Consider the following 26,858-nt stretch of genomic DNA (forward strand, 5'->3'; position numbering starts at 1 on the left):
TCATCTGAGTTGATCATGATTGTTATTATTTAAAAAAAATAATAGCAATCAACAAGCCTTTTTCTGGCATTACTTCAGCATTAATCCAGCCAGCAGTATTTAATTACAAAGTAACTACCTTAGTCTGTAGCTTAAATTGTGGAATCAGGAAAACACTAGATAAATAACAAAGCAACATTTCTCTTGTCTTTCTTTTACAGAAAGGTGCATCTGAACAGCAGTGACCCAGTAAAATTTAAACAGTAATCCTTTGTCTTATCTATGCAAAGTAGGATTAGGGTTACAATGATGACTGCTTAATCCCTTTGATTTTCCTTTGCTGTATAAATATTAATCTACAAATCAATCAAGTCCTGTATTGTAATGCACACAACATACTTTGTGAAAGGTTATGTAAATTATAGTCATTTTACAAGCTCCATCTGAAAAGAACTTCATGCTTTCCTTTTCATCCCAAAATCTGTATTGGATTTAAAAATTCAAATTTTGTATGCACAAAATGAAAGACCTGAACTCTTAAATTTGAAAAATTCCTCCATGAAAAAGATTTTGCTCTTAAAATACATTATTCTGCTTTCATAGATGTTCAAATTACCAAATCTACTATTTTTAGATAGTACCAAACAAGTAAATCATCTTTAATTTTGAAAACTTAATGAATTCAAAAAGTGTAAATGTGAGAGACCAGACGTTTTCCTATAATCTCATGTTTTGAAATAGGCTACTGACACATTTTATAATGTCATAAATACTGCTGTACTAGAATAATCCTACAGAATACATTTACTGTAGAGTTTTAATTTGTTAATTCACACCAAGGATTAGATACAGTTTGTTTTACTTAAGAGTAAAACTATTGGAAACATTGAATTTTAAATTAGTGATTACAAATTCTTAAGTTAGTTACCATATTTCATCTAGAAAGTAATCAATGGTCTAGTTAGTAACCTATGCAATTCTTACTTATTTAACTGTACTGTAATACTAGATAAACATAAAGCAGTAAATGAGAAAATAAAATAGATATTCAATTATACATAGTACAAAATGAAAGATACAATGCTACTTAAAGCTGTGGAAATGCTGTACTTAAGACACAGTTCATGAGTGACAGCATATATAGAAATGGGAGTTATTTTCAATCGGATTGGTTTCAATAAAATATATCCAGACATGCAGTGGACTTCATGATTTAATATGATTTCATCCTAAACATCTAGTTTGGCCATAAAATTAATTTAAACATAACATAGTCATTAATATTGTTCTAGAGTAATCTGCCAAATTTTGTTTGGCTAGTGCAAAATCAGCTGGGACTTCTGTTTTTATCAAATAGGGCCTTCCATTATTTTTTTCAATGCAAGTTAATTTGACTTGTCTGCATAAGCGAAGTGAGCAATTCAATAATTAACTTTTATGCTTTAAAATGTATAAACTTTAATTAGTTTTCATTGTAAACAAACATATACCAGCCACAATCATAAGATCTTTGGTTTAACTACACATTATTCCTTTACAAACAAACTTGATGTCAGACAAATTAAAATCAAGTAGCCAGCTATTTTAAGTTGAATTTTACATGATCTGCCAGTAACTTGATTACTAAACTTTAATATCCTTACAAGAGAACTATTTCAGTAAAAATAATATAAGAATTTCAACATTAAGACAGGCTTAATTGCATTGATTCAAAAGATGCATGCATTAGGACCAAAAGCATGGTGAAAGAGTAATGTTATCTTTAATCTACAGCTACCATTCAAACAAAATTACCTGATATGAAAAAAGCCATGTTGGACTGATGTCTGCCTCCCCACCCATATAGAACCAACTAAAGTAGTTTTTTCACTTATCATCTTTGAACTTTAAACAACAAAATATCAATGTGAAACAACTTCAAGGCATGAAGACTTGGAGGTTTATTTACTGACTAGTGTATCTATTAAGACCAGGAACAAGTGGAGCTGTCAGGATGTAATGAAGGTAAATGATTAGTTAGCACTGAAGCTGAGCTCTTCTTCAATGCAATAAGAGTTAATTAAAGTTTACCACCAAACATCAACCAAAGCAGGATGTTGATCAGGTTTCAGCATTAAGTGCAAACAGACAATGGTTGGCAGCAATTAGTGTAACTATCAAATGACATGCAACAATAATTATACATTTAAAATAGCTCAATGTCTGGTGGGGAAGGGGAACCTTATCAGCCCCCTATGACTACAGTACATATATTCAAAGAACAGGAAACAGGTGTCAGATATTTCATGTTAGCACTGTAAATCAATAGAATTCAACAATAAAAACACACTACCAGTATACAGCTATGTTATCTATAATGGAGGAATTTACTCTTTATGAAAGAGAAGAAAATTAACTGCTTGCTTGCAACAAAGGAAAGTGGTAGTAAGATCAAATAAAACACTTGCTGATGCCTTTCAAAATGACATATAAACAAGTTGGCAAATGCTTGCAATTTAAAACAAATACTTGGGGCTATTTTATTTAAAATTTTAAATTGGATGGAAATAATTCTGCCATTTCAATCTTTCAGTTGCCTCTTTTTCATACTGTGGAGAGTAGAGGTGAAAACAATGTCTGAAACCTTATTTCAGCGATACCTTACTTCTTTAGCTTGTATATACTATATAGAGAAGAAACATTACAATGCTGGAACAGGAACCCAACATTAGGATAGTTGTCTTTGATAAATAAGAGTAGTTCAAAATGTTTTAGACTCATTCAATCCAAATAGCATCTTCTGTCATGTAACTGACAATAAAAATAACTCAGTTATGAAAGTCTTTGTAACTCACAAAGAACTGAATAGACCAACTTCCTCACTGGATTGCTATAGATGCTTGAAGAGTGTCCAAAATGTACCCATTGAGATAATTGCATCTATTCTATTATGGAAAGGAATTTTTGAGATGGTTGCCTGTATGCCAAACACTAATCAGGAGACATACTCGGTATAAAACCTCATTAAAGATACATATTCAAGCATTTATGAGGATGTTTATCTAGATGTAACCTCTACACAGCTTATGTTTTATCATGGGGATCCATTTAAAAGAGAAATCAAGATGATTTTTTGACAAAGTTTCTGATAAAGATTGATGCATAACTTTCTCGTGTATAGGACAAAAGGAAAGATCCTAGTATGATCAATAATTTGCTGAAAAACAAGCGGCAATGTGTAGGAATTGTTGATTCTTCCAATTGATTGATTTGGGAATGAGATTCTATGGAAAGCTATATTGGGACCAATTTAAACTATTCATCAACTATAAGAAATGAGATGGGTATCTGCAAGCAACCATTTTTTAGGATACTTAAGAGGTCAAAAGGCTCTCTGGGATTTATAGAATAAACATTCCAAGGACAAAATCCATTGAATGTAGGCATATATGAAATACCATTACCCTTTGAAGTGATGCATCTACCTTACATCTTTATTTCACATTTTCTGTATTTCGTCTAGGAAATCAAGGGGCATGCATACATTTTCCTCTTCTAGTTGTATCCTATAACAATCCTTGATAAAGGTGGGGATAAGTGATAAGACCTCTGTGAAAGTCACTCACACAAATTCCTAGCAGAGATAAACTATAATCTGGGTCTTTCCCAGCCCTAGTCCAGGACTTTAAAAATTTTCATGTAGGCCTTTACTTATATTTTGTGACAAAATTGAAGCTAGCTGACCATGATGTGAGGAGCATCATGTCAATTAAGTGGTTCAATATACATATTAGTTTAGATGCATGAAGCAATTGGTACTGCTGCTAAAAAGGCAAATACCATATTAGGAATAAACAGAAAAAGGATTTTGAAATAAAATGGTCTATTCTAATGCACATATATATGGTGCAAACACACTTGCTATAATACATACTGTTCTCCTCAAAACAGCTCAAAAAGAGAAAATGAGATGCAGAACACATTTAAGGCCCTGGTACAACTCCATTCTGGTGGAAAGTTACAACTCTTTGAGAATTTTAATTTTGAAAAAAACCTCTAGGTCAGGGGTTTTCAAACTTGGCCCTTTTATGACTTGTGGACTTCAATTTCCAGAATTCTTCAGCCAGCGTTGCTGGCTGAAGAATTCTGGGAGTTGAAGTCCACAAGTCATAAAAGGGCCAAGTTTGAAGACCCCTGCTCTAGGTGATAGTATAATCATATGAGCAGCATGTGCTGAAAATTAATGTGAAAAGGTTTTATTTATAATTTTATACTAATAGAACCCAAGATGGTTCCATAAAACTCAATAGTTGTAAAACAATACAGAGCAAATGAAAAACTGCTTCTTCAGAGAAGAATCAAATAAGTATTTGCTATTTACTGAAAGGCGTATTTTTGGTCCCCACTTGGATGGCTTTAATGGGAAATGCTGTGATATATACCAGTATGTATTAGTTATGGAGAACACTAGCAAGGAATTTCTGTGGCTCTGCTGGTAAACTTCCTATAGGCATCTTCTTGGCCACTGAGGAAACAAGATGTGGGATTAAATAGGCCTTTGATCTTATCTGTACAGTTTTTTTACATTCTTTTCAAAGTGTCCCAGGAAACGTGCTACTGTTAATGCTCTGGAGAGACAAGATATAAATGTTTTCAATAAGTAAATAAATATTACTGTTTTAGCTAGTATTCTCTTTGGTCTAAGTTACTGATTAGTGCCACCTGTTGGAAATTTTGAATAAGAAAATATACATTGGTCCAACATCAAAGTCTAATTATAATTACTCTAACAAGCAGAGAGAGGCAGGATCACTATTGCAATTTGTAACAATAAACCCTGAATGCTAGACAGTTTAGAGAGGAAGAAAGAAACTTTAATAGACAAGTCAGAATTTGGTTTGATGTCAATGAAAGTAATGCTATCTAGTCACGTTTTGCATGAATTTTTTAAAACTCAGCTTTGGCAAATATATAGTGAGTTGAATTACTTACATATTATAGTCACTTTAAATCACAAAAGACTGTTTTAAAAAGTGATATTTCCTTTTCAACAAATAAATTACAATGTAACTACTAGCTATGTATTCCAGATGGTTATAATTCCATTGTTACAGCAGGGCGGTCATTTACAGTGAAATAGTCTATAACAGTGGTTCTCAACCTTTTTAATGCCACGACCCCCAACCGGTCGTAAGTCAAGGACTACTCAACCGGTCGTAAGTCGAGGACTACTCAACTGGTGCAGCACCGTTTGCAGAATGGGACTTTTGGCGGGCTCAGCAGGGCAGAGACAGCCTGGACAATTCCTATTGGCTTTTGAAAGCCAATAGAATTAGACTCTATTCAAGAGAGTCTATTCTATTGGCTTTCAAAAGCCAATAGAATAAAAGGGAGTAGCACAGCTAAGGAAAAGGGGAAAAAATGGCGGACTGCGTTGTTTGGTGACCCCTGTGAAATGGTCGTTTGACCCCAAATGGGGTCCCGACCCACAGGTTGAGAACCACTGGTCTATAACCTTAAATAACTGGCCACTGCTTTAGAGGAAAATACACACTTAGAGCTACATAGCTGTATGCTCATAAATAGTGAATCTTTGTGTTTCAAATATGAAGCAAAATAGTATAGCCTCAGAACATTATTCTGTACTATTGCAAGCACATAATCATCTAATCAGCTTTAAAATCTGACAAACAGATCAAGAGTCTGCAAAACGTTTGTATGGAGAGTTGCTTCAAACTTTACCAAAATAGTACAAATGATATGCATTTCCTCATTCCCTTTTTATTATGAGAGGAAGTAGATGGATATGCCTGCTGTTTCTTAAAGTGACCACTGGAAGTATTCAGCGATTTACTTATTGAAACTGGATGAAAGGTCATTTCTAGTGCAAACAAAAAGAGCTACAATATGTAAATTATATAAGTTAAAATTCTTAGAGTGGAAAAAAATCCATAATTTAGCTCTGGTGATTAGATTACTCCTCCAGATATATGCAACAAATAAATGCTAAAAATTCAGCATTTTACTATTTTTTACGATTTAAACAGATGATGTCTTTCACTATGGTAGACTAATGTCAAATAAAATAGCAGCTTAAACAGGTTGCGATGCTGAATACATTTGTAATGGAACATGTACAAATTTCCATCATGACATTTATTTAATACAAAGCCTCTCATTATTTTACAATTATTTCTCTCCATCTTAGAGCATTATGATCAAAATGGACTTCAACTTCACCCCCACCAAACAAATTACATTTTCCAAACATTTTTTTTTCCCCTCTGCTCTGGCTTTGTGCACAGAGTTAGCTAATTCAAGCATTTCCCCAGAGCTGCATTTAAGCTGTGGCCCACTCCCAGCACAAAAGTGTCTCCAAAAGCACTTTCACCCCCTTCAGCACTCATGCGCTCATTGGTCCTGACATTTTCACTTCAGCCATGACAAATGAGCTGATAGCTGTGATCAGATTGCACACAAGTACTACTTTATCTAAAGACATATCATTAACTCTCATCACTATCTTCCAGTATGATTCTTCTTGTTTAATTTGTTGTGAAAATGCAGCTGAGTTTTAAAGCATCAAAACCTTAAGTAACCACAAATAAACACCACTAAATAAAAAGGGGCAGATTTGGAAAGGATCAGAACATGACTACCATTAACTAAATGTGTCTCAAGGGACTTAAGTAACTGTACTCAACCTCTGCCCTACTGCAAACATGCCATTTGAAAGTTTTCTAAAGGTCCCTTCCCCCTTGGTAGATTGCAAATGTTCTCTCTCTCTCTCTCTCTCTGTCTCTCTCTCTCTCTCAGAGCACAATAAAGGGAAACAAGCATAACTAATAAATTTGGAAACTAGTTTCTGTCTCTTAAAATGACTCAAGCTATCTTTTCTTAACATGCATCTGCATTTTATACCAGAAAGGCTTTTCACTTCGGTGTTAGTGAAACCAGTTTGTTATTCTAATCTACAATAGCAACGTTAGACCTAAACTATTTTGAAAGAAAATAATTGGGTGCATTCTGAACAGGAGAATTGTTCCCTAACGGCTAAAGAACCTAAGTTCCACTTACACAGTTGTCACTGAATCTAGAAGCTTTGCGAGGTATATTATTTGTAACTTTTCCAAGCAATTCATCTGAGAATAAACATAAAGGCAGAGTCAATTGTAGCACAACAGATCTTGGGAATAGGGGTCATGCTTTGAGGTAAAGTGCTATTCACTTCTAGACCATGCAAGGAGCTTTTTATTCCTGTCCTCATTGGAATCAGTTCCCCTTACCAGAGCAAGAACAAAGCCAAGTGCTCATGTGAGGTTTGTGTATAAATCAGAGGTAAGCTACTTTAAGTGTCACTCGTGATTTTCCTGTTGACAGTGTTCACTTAAATAGACTGCTAGGACTAGCATCCTGGCAAGTTCTTAATCTGCACCCTTCTTTGTTTTAGAAAAGAAGAGATTTGCCCCATTTTTTTGTAATCCAAATAATTTGTGTAGTATCATCTATGATATTAGCTTGTCACATGTCAAATGACAAGTATAAAGCAAATATTAAAATTTTTCCCTCTTGAAGTCTTTTCAGCAAAAATTATTCTTTTACCTTCTACAATTAACAAATAATGGCATATTATTTAACATCTAGATCAGTTTAAAATATTGTGATTCCTGTAATATCTGATAAGAACGTTACTGGAAACTATGATTTGTCCTTCTTGATAATATTTCTATATTTAAAATCTCTAATGTAAAATCTTCAGACAGGTTTTCTTTTAAATAATTAGTTGGTACAATGCTAACATGTTAAAGGTAATTATAATGTACATTATGATGGCTAGAAAACTTTTTTTATCTGCCTAATGATGTTGACAATGCAGCATTTAAAAATGCATGTTGATTAAGGTGCAACTTTATAAAGAACCAATACTTTGCATTTGATGTTATACATCTTAAAACTATTGAGTTGGTTACAGTATGGGGAATACATAACAAAATTTAATGTTATCATAATTACTTCTCAAATGGTTCTTTGTATGAAAACAGTTTCATCAGTCCTGTTATTTTGAAAACATAACAGGATTTGGGCCAATGAGAAACTGAATAGTACATATCAAGGAAAAATAAGGAAAGTTGCAACTACTATGGCAGATCAAACTTTATATTCTACTCTAGTATTTTTAATGTTTTTCAGTCATGGTAGGCGGATTAGACAATTAAATACTTATCTAAATTAGGCAGTTGCAATTGCAGTTATTGTAGTTCAGTGGTTGATGGAAAAATAAGAGTAACAGGATCAAAACTGAATAGATAAAGCAATCCTTGGAATATAATTGAACTGAAAAAAGTCATGACACTATTTTTAAAAAAGGAAAAGGTGAAAGGTCAGTCACAACGAAAATTATACTGCACTTTCACCTAAATTTAGTATTCAACAGAACAGTTCTGGAAACTTCTGGGAAAGTTTGGTTTTCTCTATTGTGCTGGGGGTTTTTTGTATCTTAACCTTTAACTTAAACAGAAAATTTCTGCTTTGAAGTCTTGAAGCAGGTAACAGCATAGGCTGAGACTGCAGGATTTTGTCTGGGGCAGGTCTTTTGAATTTCAGAGTAATCAGGATTACCAAAATGAAATGGGTACAGTTCTTTCTTTTTTCTTCTTAAACTTCAAAACCATTACAAGGTAATTTTACTAGGCTCACAACTATGAACTAGCACTGAAGCCACCAAAAATAGTTTAGTTTTCCTAGTTAATATTGCAAAATGTTTTGCTTACAATGATTTTTTATTTTAAATTTGCTTTTAACTAGAACAAGGTTCCCCAACGGATGTAATGGCATAGATTTAATGTAAGCAAATGTTGATGTGTATGTTTAGAGTTTACATTTTTAAGTCTACAGGAAATATAGTATGAATATTATTGCTTTGTTGTTACTTACCCTTATGCATGCATATTATGTTTTTCAGATACAAATTAATAATAAATAATGAAGGTAAAATATGAACATATCCCCAAATCATAGAACTCTTTGTCTTGTTTTACAAACACATTCTACTGCTGCCATCTATGTGACAAACCTGTGTTTCAACAATGGTATAATATGTACATTGATCTAATATATTAAACAAATAACCAAACCACGTTAGAATCTAAAAACTGACTACGTTTCCCAGCCCTGCCATCACATCTTGAAATATTCAAATGAACCAAATTGGTTTTTCTAACAATGAACAAGTTGTACAAATCCACTAAATGAAACCCAAACAGAAGTGTGCATGTGTGTTGTGGAGGGGGGGAGGGATGTTGGTGGTGTTTTTTAATGGCTACTTACTGGCATGCAGACCAAAGGAAATTCCCTATTTTAATCTGCAATCCAATATAGAAGACCAGGAAGATAAGCAAGAGAAAAGGTAGAGGGCAACATTTTGAATCACTGCAGAACCATTTTTGCAGCTGCACTTCATATTCAGGGTCCCTAAATCTTACAGTTGTTCCTGAAACTTTTAATTTAAACCCTCCAATGTTAAACAGGGTTTAACAGGATTTAACATTGCTCTATGCAGAATTGTTTGTCAAGAAGAGAGTTATGAGGAGACTAAGTCTTGCAGGTCCTAGACAACAGAGAGCATAGCAATCGACCAGCGTCAAACTCAGACACACGAAACGTCAAGAGATTAGGAATGGGAATCTGAAAATATGGTAGAGGGTGGCACATTGGTGATATAAAAAAATTTTCATTGTACATTTGTTAATCCTGTTCCGTTTTTTTTAATTGAGCTAATGCTCCATTGTTGAAATATATTTTTACGGTGTTCCTTGTTTTTGTCCCTTTTCCTGATGTTCCAAATGCAAAACATAATGTTTTATGTCAAGTGCATTTAGTCATCAAATTTCAAAATAAAATATTAATATTAATCACTTAGCTACATGTACACCATAATGAACTTTTTCCCCTCCATTTTTCATTCATAAGCAAAAAGTGAACCATGTTAACTGTATTAGTGTTTTACTATACTAAAAGAAAAGGCCAATTAAAATGTCACTTAGCTTTAATTCAAACCATACTCAAACAAAATATATGACTTGATTCTTTGATAATATCTTTCCTATAAGATGTTTATAATGAAAGTAAATCTTTATTGTTTTATTTTAAAAAATTCAAGATTTTTACTATAAAAATTGGTTTTTCCTGTGTCTGGTCTGTTAGATAAGGCAGTTGCCTCTTAGAAACTGTCACGTGCTTCAGTCTAAGCCTATAATACTTACAGTATTGACCTTTATTCATGGAAGTTTATACAGTCCAATCAGATCAATGCTACCAATATAAATATTCTGTTTGTTAAAAAAAAGAAGAAGAAGTAACTTTCAGACAACTTCTAGGCAGTTCTCAAAATTATAAAAACATACTTTAATGCAGACACCATACTTTAAATTGTTTTTCTTGTTACAACCTCTTTGGAACCCCATGCATTTTATAAAAATACCTTAAAATGGTAACATTATTTCACTCATAAAATTGAGATCAGACATTCCTAAATAGAATTCTAACTTTTTTTTAAAAAAAAAATCCACTAGACAGGTCATATAGCATTCCAAACATTTAGAATAGCAAACTTATAACAAAGGAGAAACAAAAAGCACTTATGAGAACACTGGAATTACAAAATCAGAGAACATGCCAATTAAACAAGACTTACATCCATACTAATGGGGATACACTAAATCTGTTTCTATATTCAAAAGAAGTGGACATTTATCTTCTGTAAGGCTATGAAACTTTGCCAGGTTATATGGTTTATACAGCCTCATTTCCCATTCAGTTGTTAAATCAGCAAGACTATAAATCGAAGCATAGTTAGAATCTGGTCATCAGGACCATTTCCTCTGATTTTCATAGTAGAATTCTTGCACAATAACACAAATCCATGTGTAACAATATCCTAAATCACAAGCTGTCAAATCTAGAACACCAGTCTAGAACAAAAATGTCATGCAACAAATTATCACTGTTTTAAATAGACTTATCTAAACATAGATACAGTCTGAAATCTCTACCTAAGCATACACAGATTGCAGCTTATGTTTCCGCTTGTTTTACACAATACAAGTCATATAAACTAACATTAATCCATGAATTATTCAGTTATGCATGGTTTAAAAATTCAACTTAGAACATATGTTGCTTACTTAAAAAAATAAATTCATTTGGTTTTACACTAGCAAATTTAACTTTTTCAAAGTTTTCCATAGCTTTTCTTTCTTGTATTATATATCTTTTATATTATATATAAAATTCACTATTATTTTGAAGGATATGTACGAACAAACACAAATTTGCAGAGTTATAAAAAATTATCTGGCATCAATCTACAATCTTTAATGACTCACATAACTATCTTTTTTTGGGTACAGTTTCCTACTGAGCTGTCAACTGCCAATCATTTACAAATATTTACTTATTTATTTTGCAATATGCACTGCCTATCAAACAAACTGCATACAAGACTCATATTGCAAACACATATGTATAAACTATATGAATAAACACAAACACCAAATTAGTACATGGCTGATTGAAATGATTTTCCTCCCCTATACAGTAATGGCTTCATTAAAAAAAATTACACTAACCTTAAAAGCAGAAAAGATACTTGGCATGCAGACAGATCTTTATTTCTCCACATTGCATCTGACTTTCCTTATAGAATCAATTGTTATTTTCATCTGCTCATGCTGCAATTCTATAGCTCCTTGCTTGATAGTAAATTCCATTGAATTCAATAGGGCTTACTTTAGTAGACATTCATAGCCTTACACAATAAATGTATTTTAACTGTCTCAGTTACAGTTGAGAGCATATAATTAGATACACAGATCACATTGTCAACAGCTAACCAATTACATTCCTACCTTTAGGCCTCTTCCTGGTCCGTTTAAGTCTATAGATATTTTATTACTAAATTTGATAGGAGTATGGACTGAGTATTTAGTAATGACTTATGAGCCCATTGTTTACATATTAAAAACTGAAATCTAAAGCATGCCATCAATGACAATTACTGCATTCAAATTTCTATTTAAATTCTATTTCGTGTTATCAATACAGTAGCATCAAACCCATAAATGTTACTATTGTACACTAGAAATAAATGTTTTCTACTCTTGCATAGTTCACAGGGTCAAGGTCTATTCTTTCAACACCAACAAAATAAAGCACCATCAATTAAAAGAGCTAAAACTATACCTTATGAATAGCACATTCAAAAGCTAAGCTTCAGACTACCTGACCTCCATTTATTTTTCTTGCTTGATTTTTTTTAAAAAAACTCTTCTTCTCACAAAACACAGCAGAGATTCAATACCCAATAGTCAATACCTGATTAGCCTGTAGTATTTCTATGACATACAAACCTGGATCTATCCTCTTCTAGCTGCATCATTACATACATATTCATCATCAGCCTGATGATGAAAATTCAAGGCATTTTTATAAAGTTGCTGAAATCTGAGCTTCTGCTTGTTTTCTCAAGTCTTGGACAAACATAACTTTAGGGTGAGCTGAGCAGAGGAGAGAGAAAGAGAAGCTTGCATTTTCGTCTTCCTTTCATCTTAGTCATTCAGTCAACCATTCAGTGCCCTATTCAGCAGAGCTTTTCATTATGCAAAAAAATGCTAATCCTTTCCGATGCTTTCACACTTCTATAAACCCCCATTCCTTCCACTGAAAAGCAATTATATCAGTTTACCTTTCTGTCAAAAACAGGATTAATATTCCAAAACCTGAATCTCTTTTGTTTTTCTATCTTTTGCTTGAGGAAACCAGAGATTAATAGGGGACATTCTCCTTAGAGCCAGAATGCATTATTTTAAATATGATTCTGTTAAGCCAGGAAAGAAAAGGGGAGAGATGAGGAGAAGGGGGGGGGGGGCTTTAGTTGCTGCGGAAACTCCTTTCTATGGCAGAACTGACCTTCTCTTTCCCGAGGCTTGAATAGAATGAGCCTCACTCTGGTCTATTAATCAGAAACAAATTATGAAAGAATGTAGCTGGACTGGTTGACACTATCCTGTCTTGGGAGACTCAGTAACAGCATAGTAACAATGTCCTCTTCATGGGTAATGAACAGCCATGACAAATGGGGCTGAGAAACTATTTATTTGCATATGCAAATTATCACACAAAGGAAACATGTACAAACAAGTGTCATTGTAAGGTGGATTAGGCAAACAGCATTTTCTTTTTAAGACATTCTATACCCCAGAACATTAGTCAGCACAATTAAACCAGTCTCCATGGAGACTAATGAAATTTCACCATGGTATGAGTTAAATTAGATAGCTAGTTATGTGTTTCCCCAAACCAACTTGAAATCCATTATTGTCTCAGACAATACGGCAATTGTCCCAGACTGATCTATGCCAGTTCAACAAGCTCCGGAGTTGACAATTTGCATATGTTAATATAATTAAGCACTAATTATATGAAATCTGTACATCTTCAGCACACACTTTCCCTGGGCATTTTTCAATTTGAACCTTGGCCAAGACTTTAACCCTTTGAATTATCTGGAAGAAGCAAACCATGCCTTGTGGGTACAGCCCCAAGGCAGATGCAGGAAAAGCTCTTCCTTTCTAAATACAGGGCTTAACCTGACTTTTCCTATTTCCATCCACAAAGTCAAATTTTATTTTAAAAAATGCTACCCAGTCATTACAATCTTGCCTCAGAGCTTACTAAAATATTTAACATTCAGCTAAATAAAAGGGTTGCCAATTCATTAATTGTCAAGTTTGAAATTGTCATACTCACATACACACACAAATCTAGACTGATGTCAATGCTATGACAGCAATAAAAAAGGAATGAGGACAGGAAAAAAGAGCAACCAGGAACTAATGAGCTTTACATAAATATATGCTGAAGCAATTAAGCAGTGTTAATTACTATGACAGCAGTTAATTGAATATAATTAGATATTTTAAGCCACTCTATTGCACAGTTAAGATTAATTTTATTGAGATTAATTGTAAATAAGAGTAGATTAACCGTGTTTTGACAGGCAGGCAGAAGAACAGGAATCAGACATTCCCTCTCTAAAAAACCCCGATATATTATTTTAATGTCACACCTCAGAAACATCTCCTCAATAAAAATGACTTTTCAAAACCTAATAGACAGCTTGAAGAAAAGCAAACAGCTTGCAGAGATTAAAGAGTCTTTTGTCCCTTTTTTATATGTATTTCTTTTAAAAGATCAAATTAAGTAAGTCTGGTGTACATTTTTTTAGAAAGGAACATTTCACACCGAATGGAAAAAATGCTCTATCGCAGACAAAATTCATGCAGCTGTGCGGAACTCAGCCCAGATGGTCTGAAGCTATAAAATACCATCAAAATGATAGAGCTAAGGGCCTTTCCAAAATGTGATAAAGTCGCAACCTTGTGCGTGACCTAAAATTTCAGCCATCTATAGCTTCTTCCTTGAGCCTTTTTCAATCTAATCATAAATATTCAAAAGACCTCTTTTAATGCAACACCACCAATGCACAGCCACTTTAAAAGGCTAATGTCATACTAAAAGGTCCCTTTGTTAATTAATATGATACAACTAATATCACTCAGGCACAATAGCAGACTTTTTTATATCACTTAGCTTAATTCACTTAAAATCTTATTTTTAGACAGTCTTCAAAGATCTAAAGAATATTCATTGCAAAATAATCCAAGCATGCTATTGGAAAAAGCATCAGAATGCTAACAAATCACAAACAAGCAAAGAGCCTCAATTGATTCCAGAATAAATCTATAAGGGATTAACACAATATTTTTAAAGCATACAATGTATATATCATATAAATGAATATATCATACAAATGTATATATTCAATACCTTATTATCTCTATATTGAAAAAAGGCTTTACAGTATTGCGCATGTCCCTATATTGACTATCAACTTCTTTTCCATGCCTTTAGTCTTTTAAAACAAAAATCCCAAAATGGTATGTGAAACAAGGCTACAACAAGCCATTCTGCAGTGAAGGATTTTAAATCATCCAGCCTCTTCTAATAGACTTGAGACTTATTGAGGTAGAAACCATAAAAAATGAAGAAGGGAAATTTAATCCCTGAAATATTGATTTGCACATTAATATCATATAGGCAGAGGGCAATTTGGCTTCATGGAAATGACACATTGTCGACCCTTGCTGAAGTCAGAGCCAATCTAACTGCTGAACATGTCTGAATCTCAAGAGTTATTAAGGGCTTCCCTTCTTGCCTATATGACTTTTCTCCAGCCTTCCAATGCAATCTTAAATGTATTATCTTTAAGAAATAATTGTAAAACCTCAGGGGTTTTCCAGTTAATGGAAGGAAGGCTAAACCACATCAGATTCTGAAATGCAACATTAAACCCTTGCAATCAACAAAACCACCTCAATTCTCATCCATCCAGTGCAGGATCTAATACTGTTATTAGAGATAATCAAATTTCATTGTGTAAATTTAGGCTCATGGTCAGAGTGGAAGCAGTAAATTCTGCAATATTAAACAGTGATTTTCTCAGCACTTCTTTACATAGTCCCTGATGATTAACAATAAAATATTTTGCTATAGAAGCACAACCTTGTATCTATTTTAAAAGATTCAAAGGATGCATACTTTTTCTCATCACTTACATTTTTAGAAAACCAGCTAATATCATTCCTAAACCTACCAAGCAGGTACTACCACTACTATTACTGTGACTTATACAGATGGTTTATTTGACCTTTCTTTGTTCTTTGAATAGATTTCATTTTTGAAGATTTATGACCATTGCCTTCTATTTAATTGACCTTATATGTTCATTCCCATAAGAAGGAAAACTGAATACATGTTTGCCTTCTAAAAAGCCTTCAAAGCCCAAAGCAATGCCAATGGGATGCTACAGCGACAGTGTATAGATCCTGGAGTATGAATATTCAGCTAGGCTCACTGAATAATCTGAGAGAGCCTCTGCACTCAAGCCAGGTGCAAGAGGTTAAAACAGCTGGCTAGCCATCTTTCATCTTGGTATGCCTTCCCACTGTTTGAAACTGTCTCACAATCCTCCCCACAAGCAGACAGTCCTCCCCACAACTATTTTACACACACACACACACACACACACACACACACACACACACACGGGGGGGGGGGAGAGAGAAAGAGAGAGAGAGAGAGAAAGGGAGAGAGAGAGAAAGAAAGACACACAGAGAGACAGAGAGAGCTCCAGTTGTATTATTTCTCTAAAATTTCACTGCAAAAAAAGGAACTCTTTCAAAGTCCAAAGTATGAAACAAAATGATTATATTTAAACAGTCTTTTTTTTTTCCTTTTCCAACCCTTCAGCCCTGTTCACTTGTAGTTTTTTCATTCTTCCCCTTTCTTTTCTGGCTTTCCAAAAGCAAAGTCCCTTCTCCCTGTCAGCTTTGTCAGTAAATAGAAAGTAAAACAAGGGTTGATGGCACTGAGAGTGTTACATACCCAGGCTGTGTTTTTGCATTGCTCTCAATGGAAGCGATCGATGCCCATGTCACAGTGGTGTTCCCAATCGCAGCCAAGTGTCTGCCTCAACCTAACCAACAACAGGCAGGGCTTCCAAGGCTGTTGCTCACTACCTCTTCCTTTCATCCATCCACTTAGACATCCACCAAACTCCCAAAGACAGAATAAACTCTCATCTGCTCTTCAATCACGGCTCTTAAGGATCCAGCCACTGGAAATCCTTCCAAAGGGGAATCACAATTTCAGATATACATATAAGAGAGATTTATCCAACCTTCAAAATCATCAACCCTCCTCTCTCTCTCCCTTTTAATTTTTTTCCTTCTCTCTCTCTCTCTCTCTGTCTCTCTCTCTCTCTCTTTTCCAGCTACCTGATCCTTGATTAAAATGGAACAGGGTTAATAATAATATGAAAAAGGCGATGAGAATGAAGGAGAGGAAATGCAACTGTCAGATACAAGAACAGTCAGACTTCCTGCCTGACCCTGCGGGGTCTGCCTCAATGTAAATCCACCATCTTCTGCCTGGCAAGTTGTCTTTTGGTTGAACTGATTTTTTTTTTTTTTTGTGGTAGTGGTGGTGGGGAGGGCGGGAAGGGGGGGGTGTAATGTTTGCGATGTATGCCTTGGTACCTAAGGTGGAAGAAGAGGAGGAGGAGGAGGAGAACAGGAGGAGGAGGAGGAGGAGGAGGGTTTGTGTTTTACTGAATGGAAGCGAAAAAACCTCCTCGGGACGGCGCGAAGGCTGAATCCGGCTGGCTGAGCCTCTTCTCTCGGCTGGGCCCAGTGCCCCGAGCAGCCGAAGACCCCGAGACCCCCTCCCCCTCCAGCTGGCAGGTAACAAAAGGAATACAGCAACGTCTGTTTGGGGGGAGAGGGGTACGGCTGGGAAACAGGAGGGAAGGGGCGGGGGGCACCGGGGACGCAAAGTTTCCGATCCCCATGTTTACAGGCGAGGAGGGCAAGGTTGCAAGGCAGGCGGGGGACGCCGAGACGTGTCTGCCTCAGCCGCAGCCGCCGCCGCGCGAAGGGATGTATGCGTGGAAAGCAGCCGCGGCGCCGCTGCATTACAGACCGAGAGAAGTACTCGTCGCACACTCCGCACGACACAGAAAAAGATTGTAATATATATAACATAATATCATATTATATTATATATTATCTTTCTTTGGCTCAAATCCGATTAAAAGAACCTAACGCCGGAGCCTCACGCGGGGGAGAGAAAGGGAGGAAGGCGCGGAAGCCAGCAACGGAGGGCGCCGGCTGCCTTTTCACAAAGGGAAGAATCTTCCCTAGCCTAGCAGTCCCTCCGGCGAGCCTGGCAGCCTGGTCCGGTCCGGTCAGGAAGCCGCTCGCTAGAAACTGGCGCCCCGGGAAAGCCACCAGCCGCTCCTCTAGCGGGCTTGTCTCGCTGGTTGCCTGCTACGGCGAGAGCCGAGCCCGGCTGCTGCAAATGCCAGCACCCCACCTCGAAAGCACGCGCGCGCACCCCTGCCGAGACGGGGGGCCCCTCCGTCCCACCGGCACTCCCCCCCCCCTCAGCACCAAAGCCAAATGCGAGCCCTGACCCCCAAAGCACCCCAAACTTTCCCCAGAGGCATCGCACTCCGGAATCCGGAGTTAAAAGGGTTGGGGGGGGGGAGGGAGAAGGAACAGGCAAAGACTTTTGACAGCCGTGCCGTGGCTCAAATCAGCCCGTTTCCCAGATCGATTTTAAAAAGACACACACAATACAAAAATATTTTCTTCTACCAAATGTTAAAGATTCTTCAATTGATCCAAAAGTTACAATTTGAAAAAAAAAAACGGGTACCCCAACCCCATCCTCCCTAAATTTAAAAAAGAAAGCCTCCTCACATAAAAAACCACCCAAAAATGAGAAAAGAGGTAGAAAAGGGAGGGTGAGAAAGGGAGAGATAGAGAGGTTCAGGGGATGGGAGTGTGTGTGTGTGCGTGCGTTTGTGTGTTTGTGTGTGCGTATGTGTGTGTGTGTGTGAGAGAGAGAGCGAGTGTGTGTGTGTGTGTGTGTGAGAGAGAGAGAGAGAGAAAGAGAGAGGCAGGCAGAGAGCGAGAGCGAAATATCAAAGATTGTGCAAGATCAGCTTGGAAAGATAATCGATACTCGACCTAAATTTAACACAAACTACTCAATAAAAGTTAAAGAAAAAACTTACTTTCCATTTCCCCTCGCAGTTCTTACTGGATCTTCTCCTCTCTGTTTTGTTTTGCTTTATTTACTTAACAGCTGATCACATCCAAGTAAACGACAGAAGGTTCATTAAAAATAATAATAATAAAAAAATAATCCTCCAACTTTATTGGGTGAAAATAAAAATGAACAAGAAGTGGGGGCATGGAGCGGTCCTTTGGGGTCCGGGAGTCGTTAAAGCAAGTGGCGACCGCGGTCTCGCTGTTTGGTTGTGAAGGGGTTGGGAAAAGGAGGAAAGGAAATGAAAATCCGATATGTCTTTATTCTGCTAATTATTATCGTTTTAGCCCTGTTTAAAAAAATGGCTGATTAAGTTGAGTGCGCATGTCTTTGTGTGTCTATTCCCGATATGCACTCTGGGAATGAGAGAGAGAGAGAGAGAGAAAGAGAGAGCAAGCGGGGGGGGGGGGGGAGAGAGAAAGAGAGAAGAGAGAGAGGTGTAATTAGCGAGGTGATCAACATTCTCCAGACTGCAAATGACGCGCAGCGCGGACTTACTGCCGCTGCTTGCTGGGGACTCGCAGGGACTGCGGGAGCCACACCACTGGCCCCTAAGCAGAACGGGCAGTAGGAAAAGCAGCTTCACGGACACAAACACAAGTCTGCAAACTTCATTAGTAACACAGACACACACACGCACGCACACACACACACACACAAATAGATGGCTGGGCGAAATTAGAGAGAGAAAGTGAGCGAGTGAGAGAGAGACGGCAAGGGAGAAAGAAGGGGCAGAGAGGAAGGAAAGAAGATTTGCTCTTAACTGTTCAGGAATGTGAAAAGATATGGGTGCAAATTAATTATTCCTCCCACCAGGGAAGTTCTTTCTTTCTTTCTCTCTTCTCCCCCCCCCCCATTCTTTTTTTTAAAGAAGAAAATATGCTTTGGATAATGAATGTGGAATGTGCCTCTGTATGGAAAGGAAGTAAGGCTAAGATGGAAATTTTTACTCTTTCAGCCTTAAAGAATAATTTACATATTATTGAGGCTTTATTTACACACACACACACACACACATATACACAAACACATGCACACCACTATATATACAATGGTACTGTGTTTAATAACTGTAGCAATGTATACATATTAAGATGTATGCATTATTGCACATACCTATAGCAGTTTACTCTCCCTAGGGTAATTGGTCCAACAGCTCAACAAAAGTAAATTTATAATAACAAACAGTATTTTTAATGTGTAATAGAAATAATAAACAGATTAAAACAAAAATTATTCTCAGCACATATGGTAGGACCATTAAAAAGAGAAATATTTCTGTTCTTGGGTTTGCTAAAGATATTGAAAGATATGGAAAAAGAGAATATAGGAGACAGTGCATAGATGCCACTATAAATAAGAATCTCTTAGAAATTTGCAAGGGATGGAGATTGCTTCTCATTTGAAAATCTAATTATCTTAACCTAATACTACAGATGTAATGAGAATATGAGTGACACTTTCATTAAAATATAATTAACTAAAACCAGAAATCGAGATATTTTTAAATATTCCCCACTGTAGATTAAAAAACCATGTCTATTCAAAGTGCATCCAAACACACCATGGGGACACCTGCCCCAGTCCAAATGATATTACAGAAACAAAAAGTCCAGAAATACTGGGAATTAATACTTCCATATAAAATTATATTCATAATCTTAAAGTTCATATGTATATGAAAATAGCTTTCTAGTTGATGAGTCTCTATAATTCCTGGTTCCTGGGGTGCATTTTAAATTCTTAACTTAGGCCTTAAGAACTTAATACAGCTGAAAGGTTTAGCACTGTTCCTCATAAAAACAAGGTATAAATATGCTGTTTTTAGGGATCTTGTACCATCCGATATACAGAAACCTGTGACAAAACCTAAAGCTAACTTTGAAAAGAAAATTTCCACCTGAATATGAATACATGTTTGGCAGCAAAGACATCACACAGGTCAAAGATATTAAGGTCTTGGAAAATGGGGGATATATCCACTTAGACATCCAGTTCCTTATTGGCAACTTAAAATATGATGACATTTTCTAGGAAAGAGGGGAAAGCAAAGGCATCTGAATTTTTTTAAAAAAAAATATTCTTTGAACTTAAGACATAGTTTTAATGATGGAACATCATAAGAGTTTTCCTTATGGAAAATTTAAGACTTAATCTTGCTTGAGAATTAGACCTACTTCTCAATAAATAAAACTGCACATGATATGCACACAGATTGTGTATGCATATCATAAAGCTAGATTCAAAAGAAGGAAGTGACAGCCTCCTCCTTGTTTACAGAGAGGGACCACTGAAGCTAACAATACAGTTCCCAACCCCCATTTTCAGACATTTTTGGGATTATGGAAAATAGATCCCTGACTTGTTTTGAAATGGAAGGAAGAGTCAGGTTGCAGGATTCACTGAGCAGGCAGTCAAGGAGGTTTAAAGTATAGCAGGCCATTTCCTAACCCAGAAAACAATTAGATACAATCTGAAGAATTAGTCCTTCAGTATAATTCTTCTAGTTCCAATTCAAGTAAAAAAATTAAAACAGTTCGCATAGCAGAAGTGTATGGAAACAACAACCATGATGTTGCAAAAATTATCTTTTAATAGGTTCCATCTATTTTTAAAAGATGTTTTTAGAAACTTCCATACCCAGTTGATCACACAAGGCATATTTGATGCAAATATCTTACTTGCCTTCGTGGTACTATAGCTCCTTTTAGACAATGTTTTGGTGGGTTTTTTTTCTCTAGCTAAAGGGGTACCCATAGGAAATGAAATCAGGAGAGTCCACCCCTAGTTTTTTTTTCTTTCCATGTTTTTGTTTCGCACCAACCTCACTCTTGAACCTCCTTTTCATCTATCTACTTTCAGCCCTCAGCTTTCCCTAAACTAGTAGAGATCGAGATGGAAAAGGCACTCAGGGATCCTAACAGTTTAGAAGAAAGCCGGAGATTGCCACGTAGCTAGTAAAAAAAAAAATCGAAGGAGGTTAATTCCGAAAGGCAGCACAAGTTGTGTTATGTGTGCGTGCGTGCGTGCGTGTGCGCGTGAAAACAGCAAAGTGCGTTTCGGGCAGGGCAGGGGAATCAACCAGGAGCACCAGAGGGCTGGGAAGTAGGAGAGCTGGCTGTTTTGAGAGGATTCCCCTAAAAGCTCGGACAGCTTTTCAAGCCCTTTTCCTTTTCGTTCCTGGCTGCTTGCTCAGCTGATCGCCCAAGACCTCCGCCTAACCCCTTAGTTCCTTTTCTTTGGTCCCTACGGCACAGTTCCAAGGGAAACCTCTTAGGGCAACCCACTCTGATACTTGCGTGTTGGGGGGCGGTAGATTTTCCCAAGTGGGGGGGGGGGGAAGTAGCATGATCTTCCAAGCAGGGCGAAAGAGAGAGTTAATGACGTTGTATTTCACATGTGTGGGAAAACAGGCCATCCGATTTTGGATGCCACCCCCACGCCCCTGAGAGAAACAGACTTTGAGCAAGGGTATAAGAGCCAGCTCTGGCCACTCATTCTTTCAGACAAAGAGCGTGCCAAAGCAGCCGAGAGACTTTTGTGCTGCATCTCCAAAACCTGTGCTAGGGACGTACAGGGCCAGGAGGAGGATATACATAATTACAATCTCTTCTCTTTTTAATAACCCGACATAATTCCCTAATAAATGGCGGGCCTCCCCCCTTCCCTCTCTCGCCCAAGGGAAAGACAATCCGTGCCTTTTGAAAGCGTCCCTTAAGTCTATAGATGAGCTCAGTTTGAAACGAGGTATTACAAGATCTCAGTGTTAGAGACCCCTTTATCTAAGCTACAGACACTTTCAGATCCCGAGACCCCCTCCTTCCTCTGCCTTTTTGTTATCTCTTTTCCTCCCGGGGGCTATTTGACAAAGGCAGTATGTTAACTAACATTTTTGTTTAACTCAGCAACTTCGTTTCAAACCACACTTTAAAAAACCGAGACCAGTTTTCAGGACTTTCCGGGAAGCAGGGAAGCCGACCCAGAGGCAAAACGTCGAGGATCGCCAGGGTGGTTTTCTGAAAAGCGCCCAACAACTCCGTAAAACCTTTTAGCCCGGCGAAGAGCACGTCTTTGGAGCTCGGTGCTTCTTTCCAAGAAAACAGAGGCGTACCGTGAAGTCCCCGTCGCGGGTCTACGACCCGGAATATCGGGGAAGTCACGGAGCGAGGGCTGGGCTGGAGAGTGGCCAGTCCAGTTCTACCAGGCCAGGCAATCCGATCCAGCTCAGCCTGGGGAGGGAGGGAGACCCCGGATCGGCACATGTATGCGTGTGCGTGTGTTGTCAGTAGCGGTTGCTTGAACCTCACCCCCCCACACACACACAACCAAAACACCCTCATCCCGACTTCCGTGCAAGGAAAGCTTCTCAGGCAAGCTGGCTGGCGTTTCTTCTCCTCGGCAGCTTAAAGCAAAGAGCTTCCTCAGCTGCTTCCCGGAGTCTCCGCAGGCTTTAAATACCCTGAACCTGAGCTCCTTGGCTTGGCTGGGGAAGGGAAAGCCGCGGGCACGCGCGCGCGCGCGCTTCCTTTCCCCTCGCCCAGCCACACGCCCCGGGAACGGTGGGTGAGGGAGCTGGGCGCCCTCTGGTCTTCCGAGGTCAGCGCTTTGACAGGGCTGACCTGCCTCTCCTCCCGGCAACCGCCCTCGTCTTTATAAACACAAACAGCCGGGAGGACTAGCCGCCAACAATAGCAATTCCCCAACTTCACCGGCCTTTGGCTCGCTAGCGTTCCGGCAAATTTCGAGCAAGGAGCGCTTCTCCACCATCCCGTCCTTCCCCAGAGCACTGGCCGGCCCTCCGGATGGCCCAGGGAAGCGGTTTATCTTCTCTGCGGAATGGGCAGCGGGAAGAAGGGAAGGAGACAGAGACAGAGAGAGAGAGAGAGAGAGAGAGAGAGAGAGAGAGAGAGAGAGAGAGAGAGAGAGAGAGAGAGAGAGAGAGAGAGAGAGAGAGAGAACAAGGCGAAGAAAGCAACGGAAAAGAAAAGACTAAAATCACGAAAAGCAGAGAGAAGGGGAGAGAGAGAGAGAGAGAGAGAAAGGGGATAGTCATAAGCCTTCCCATTCCTTAGTGAACACAAAAGAAAGTCAGTGGGTAGACAAACCTAAGAGTTCGCAGTGGAAATAAAATAGGAGGCTTTTTTTGGTTATTTAAGGCAATATGCTAAACTACCTCGTAGGCAAACTGATTATAAAGTAACCAAACAAAAAGTTATTTTCGCCCAAGGAGCCAAGTTTTCCAAAGAAAACGTGTAGATTTTATAACTAAATGAAAGCCACCACCTTTGCATTGTCCCCATAAACTACACATAAATTAAAAGAACCGTTAAAAGGAAAGCCTCCAGCAAGCAACATCTGATCTGACTTACCGAAAAAAGAAGATAATTTAAACCATATTTAATTACAAAAGCAGTAACCGAAAAGTAAATCAATCAATGCTTTCTCTCCAAAATGTTATCCTCCAAGGTAGAGAAATGATCCTTCGTACAGTCCCGTTTCAAAAGGCTAACTGAAATTCCAGTCTTGAAGAACTGATTACGGGGTGTAAAAAAAAAAAAACAACGGGGAAAATGGGGGTTCCCCAAAACTCTCAATGTTCTAGAGATTTTCAAATTTTGGCTGAAAATAGTGACAATCGGAAAAGCTCGATGAAAAAGTTAAAAGAAAATATACCTCTTGAGGAAAAAGACCATCTCCTTGTCTTCTTTGTCTATCAGTCTCCAGTTAAAGCATATGGAAAATCTTTTCAAAATGCCCAGATTTGGCACATTGTCATTGCAAAGAGAGGAGTGCAGTGATGCTGTTATAGAAAATGGGAAATAAATTCAGGATTGGGTGCTGCCTCCTTCAATGCGGATTTATCTAAGTTTAATTTAATATTCCGCAATCACTGTATGATCGCATATAATTCACCAAGATTTTAAAGGGCTTTGCATAAATACGTGGACCTCGGGCATCAAGTCATGTAACCCGATTAGTTCTTCTTATTTATGGGTCCCCCCCTCATTAGATGCACTTTAAATTGCAAGTGCAAATAATAAAAAAGGATGGAACAACAGGGTTTGCAGAAGCAAACGATTATATGAAGAACTGGCTTTAGAAAATTCACTCAAAACATAAAATCAAAAAGCACAAAACGGTTGTTTGTAAAACACTAAACCTTTAATCGATTTATTGGCATTCTGATCGATTAGATAAACGGAAATCCATGGTAAACATAAAGGCATTTAAAAACATTTCCCCCTAATTTCTAACAAAACTTTTATGTTCCGAGGAGAAAAAAAAAATCAAACGACTAACAGGAAATTCTTCAGATATCAAATTACGATAATAAAATTATTTCCACATGGAAAGGGATAATGACAATGATGATAGTAATTATAATAATGAATAATTCAACAGCCCTTTGACATATATAGAAAACCTGATTCAGAGCAGCTCGAGAGGAGCTAGTTTTAGGAGAAAAACAGTTTATTAAGAGAAATTGACTTGAAAACTGACATTTTCAACTAGACTGACAATTGTAGGGGAGATTGTTAAAGTTATGCTAATTTCCTCCGCTATCAAAAGAGATTCCGGCCCATGTTCACCGAAAGCGTTGCCCTTTCAATCGAGTTACTATCTATTTGTAAAATAAGTATGTAAATACGCCAGCTCCATCTGAATTACAAGAACAAATATGTGCTTATATCGGAGTTTGGGGAAAAGTGGTTGAGACCGAAAACCGGTGCCTTCCCTCTAAATAATCCACCAATACGGCCCCACTCGCGCTTTCCAGGTCTGGGGAAAAGAAGTCAGCATAATATATTTTGCGGTTTAAGTAAAAGAATAAAGATGAGGAGTTACAAGCTCGGGCCACGCAGCGATCGGAGCTCGTGGCATTCAGGCTGCGTGAAGAGGAAGTGTTGCTGTAACGGGTATTATGTTTATTTGATAAAGAAAATCAATGAAAGTGGCTGTAAAGTAGTTAGTGAGGCGTGTGTTTGGGACTCGGGTTGAATAGTGACTCCACCGGGCTGGTCGATCAGCTCTAAAAGCGCTGGAAATCTACCCTAACCCTCCGCCTCAGTTCATCCCTTCCTCACGCAGCCTCTGCTCATCTTCCGAGTCCAGGGAACTTCCCTGGCAGACTCCGCCCTCGAGTCCTCCCCCCCCGCCCAGTCTTTCCCTTCCAATTTCGTGAGGGCATCTTTGTCATCTCTCCCCCCCCCAATTTTGCTGGGGCTGTAACTTCCCTCTTACCCCACCGGCCCCTGTCATGATTCCTCCCCCCCTCCCTTTCCTCCACCCTCCCAGCACCTATTCTCCCATTCCTCCGCTTTCTCATCTCTTCAGTCAGCTTGTTCAGCGAGCCTCCTGGCTGAAGGGTTCATTTCCACCCCCAGCAGCCAAAGTTTCTTCTCTCGCCCTCCTTCTGCCAAGTCTGGGAGTGGGAGTCCTGGAGGCATCAATTATGCTGGCAGCAAAAATTTGCTTTAAATGCCAGGGATGACCAGCTCTAGAAATAAGAGTAGAGTGCCTTTTAGCATGTGCAGAGTGCCGGTGTCCCTACTGAGGAACCACAAGAGTTAACTCTCAGTGTCCAGTTACCCTTCTCTTTCTAGCAATTGTGTGGGCGCACCCACAAATACACAGTTCATGGTGAGCAGAATAAGAACTGGGCATCACTATTATTGCCAGCAGGATGACTTGGAAGTCATCCCCGATGCTGGCTTTTAGGTAGATTTATTTGCAGCAAAATGTGTAGATATAGAACAAAGCCAATGGTAAATGTATATGTGTGTCTGGTATTTGGCAGAGGTATATTGGGGGTGGAGAGAGAAGGGAGAGAGGACAGAAAGAAAAAAAAAACTTCTAAACATTAACAGATCCAAACTGTTAATGAGTCACAAATATTGAAAAGCATTGAAATCAGCCTATAAACCAGCTTGCAATCTTTAAAAGGGCCCAATTCCTCAATATAACTGCATTTAAATCAGTTGTCTCTTTGACCCAAACAGGTTTACTTAGATGTAAGCCCCAGTCTTTTCAATGGGATTGTTTTTCTTCCTGTACTATGCTTTTTTTCCAAATTGCAAGTTACAATTATTTAAACATCCACCTGTCTTTCTCTCTCTCCCCCTTCCCCCCTCCTTGACCCCAAATAAATCTGAAATCATTCATTGGAA

The 26,858-nt window shown here is 38.0% G+C and overlaps 1 protein-coding gene and 1 long non-coding RNA gene across 8 annotated transcripts in view; one reads left to right on the top strand and one right to left on the bottom strand.

Moving 5' to 3' along the window:
* The window catches only part of ZFHX4 (zinc finger homeobox 4), a 199,376-nt gene extending 180,358 nt beyond the window's left edge, over positions 1-19,018 (bottom strand). For 2 of the 6 annotated variants that reach the window (XM_039363962.1, XM_039363963.1), the window contains exon 1: positions 18,656-19,017. The gene's annotated coding sequence lies outside the window, so the exon portion shown is untranslated. Of the gene's footprint in view, positions 1-12,365; positions 12,633-12,700; positions 12,720-16,461; positions 16,996-18,655 lie in introns of those variants that run through there. The other 4 variants (XM_039363964.1, XM_039363959.1, XM_039363961.1 and 1 more) reach the window with 4 other exon arrangements.
* LOC120317386 overlaps positions 17,146-26,858 on the top strand; it is a 104,337-nt gene continuing 94,624 nt past the window's right edge. For both annotated transcript variants that reach the window (XR_005559221.1, XR_005559220.1), the window contains exon 1: positions 17,146-17,318. This is a non-coding gene — a long non-coding RNA (uncharacterized LOC120317386). The remainder of the gene's footprint in view (positions 17,319-26,858) is intronic.

Source organism: Crotalus tigris, unplaced genomic scaffold (genome assembly GCF_016545835.1).
Source record: "Crotalus tigris isolate CLP2741 ecotype Arizona unplaced genomic scaffold, ASM1654583v1 scf7180000019636.1259824, whole genome shotgun sequence".
Taxonomy (NCBI): domain Eukaryota; kingdom Metazoa; phylum Chordata; class Lepidosauria; order Squamata; family Viperidae; genus Crotalus; species Crotalus tigris.